Raw genomic sequence first — 1936 nt, forward strand, 5'->3', positions numbered from 1 at the left:
TTTCAAATGATATCAATATAGCGTTGAAAACGAAAGCTCCATAGGTACTTGCAGGCATAATGCAAGGTATTTTCTTCTGTATGTAGCCTATGTTTAGGCATGTTGCCCTTAAAGTAGGAATGGATCTTTCATGGATTTTACTAATGGTAATCTACGTTGATTGTAATGTTTTAGATTGAAGATGAAAGTCTCACCGTAGAAAGTTATGGTAATAATTTCATAATCGGGTTTATTCTTTGTATGAATGTTCTTGAGATTCATCTTGAATGAACTTGAGTTATGTGATGTAATTTTAATTATGCAGTTATGCTTCATAAGTATCATAGTGTAAGGTATTTTCTATTGTCGGTCGGGTAATTTTAGGCATATCGCCCTAGATCTTTCAAGTTTTTAAATAATGAGAATTCAAGGTGTATTGTAACATAGTTGATTGTAATGTTCTAGATTCAGGTTAAAAGTCAGATTGTACAAAATTAGGGGTAATAGTTATGAGAATTTCGTGGAGTTTTTTCTATTTTCATAATAGAGTGAGTGCATTGTATGAATATACTTGAAACTCATCTTGAATGAACTCGAGTTATGTGATGTACTTTTAGTTATGCAATTATTCTTCAGAAGCACCATAATACAACATATTTTCTATTGTAGGTCGGTATTTTTAAGCATGTTACCCTTTAAGTAGGAACTAATCTTTCTTGTTTTTCATTTATGATAATTCAAGGTGTATTGTAACAGAGTTGATTGTAATGTTAAACCATACATAATAATTCATAACCAAAGTTTGGAAATAGTCATGGACATTGTAAAAACTTCCTAAAAAGGACGATGACAAGCAAATATCCTATATGAAACTAGTCGAGTTCCATTTTTCGGTCATATGTAATTTTCATTCTCACTTTTGTATGTCTTTGTCATCTCTTTTGCCATCGCAACCCTATTTAGCTTAATAAAAATAGTTTCACTTTCAGCTTTGGTTGCATTTGTTCGACGTGGACATTCAGAACCAATTTAAACTACCTGCTCATTTCCTCCAACTAGATCAGATTCCTCAGCTTATTAAAAATAGTTTCATTTTCTATGAATTCTTTAATTGATTAAAATTGTAGTTATCATCATATTCTGCAAAGGGAATTTTGAGACTTGTGAATAGTTTCCATTTTACTTTTTTTTGTTTTTATTATTTCTTGAACCTTTATTACATGGAACAACGGTAATGAACTTGGTCACGAACAAATTGTGAAACATGAGTTTGTTTAGATTTAAATGCTTGATTTCGATGAAACATCTGTGAAAGTGATTAGTTATATACTATGCAGTTGTATATATGCACCATTATATTTTTTTATAAAATAACAGAGATAAACTTGCACCCATAAAATTTATGGAGGTTTAAACATATGTGAAAGTGATTAGTTCTATACTAAATCTGATAGTTTAATGCTTATGTTTAGGTTTGAACTTTTGTACCATATTAGCATTTAACATTTGATATTGAAACTCCAGAAATAACGAAATAGATAAGAGTTGGATGGATTTCTCAAGGGTAAGCGTCGAATATCGAAATGGAGTCGAAAACTTTCTAAATATAGCTTTTGTGAATGCAAGCCAAGAGAATATGATTCTTTGCCCTTGTAAGAATTGTGTGAACATTAATTGGCACATTCGTGAAGTTGTGTACGAGCATCTAGTTGTTTTTGGATTTGTTCGGGAGTATAGAAAATGGATCTTTCATGGAGAGTTTGTATCAGATAGATCTACTTCCACGAGTTATTCAACTTATCCTGCTCCTTCTCACCATCCAACTTTCAGAGAAGATGAAATGGAAGGGATGTTACGAGATGTATTTAAAATGCACAATCATTAGCCATATGTTACAGAAAATTATTGTCAGAATCATGTTAATGATTTCATTGAGACGGGAAGAATTGGATGTGAT

The sequence above is a fragment of the Hibiscus syriacus genome, unplaced genomic scaffold (assembly GCF_006381635.1).
Source record: "Hibiscus syriacus cultivar Baekdansim isolate YM2019G1 unplaced genomic scaffold, ASM638163v2 tig00111358_pilon, whole genome shotgun sequence".
Classification (NCBI taxonomy): Eukaryota; Viridiplantae; Streptophyta; class Magnoliopsida; order Malvales; family Malvaceae; genus Hibiscus; species Hibiscus syriacus.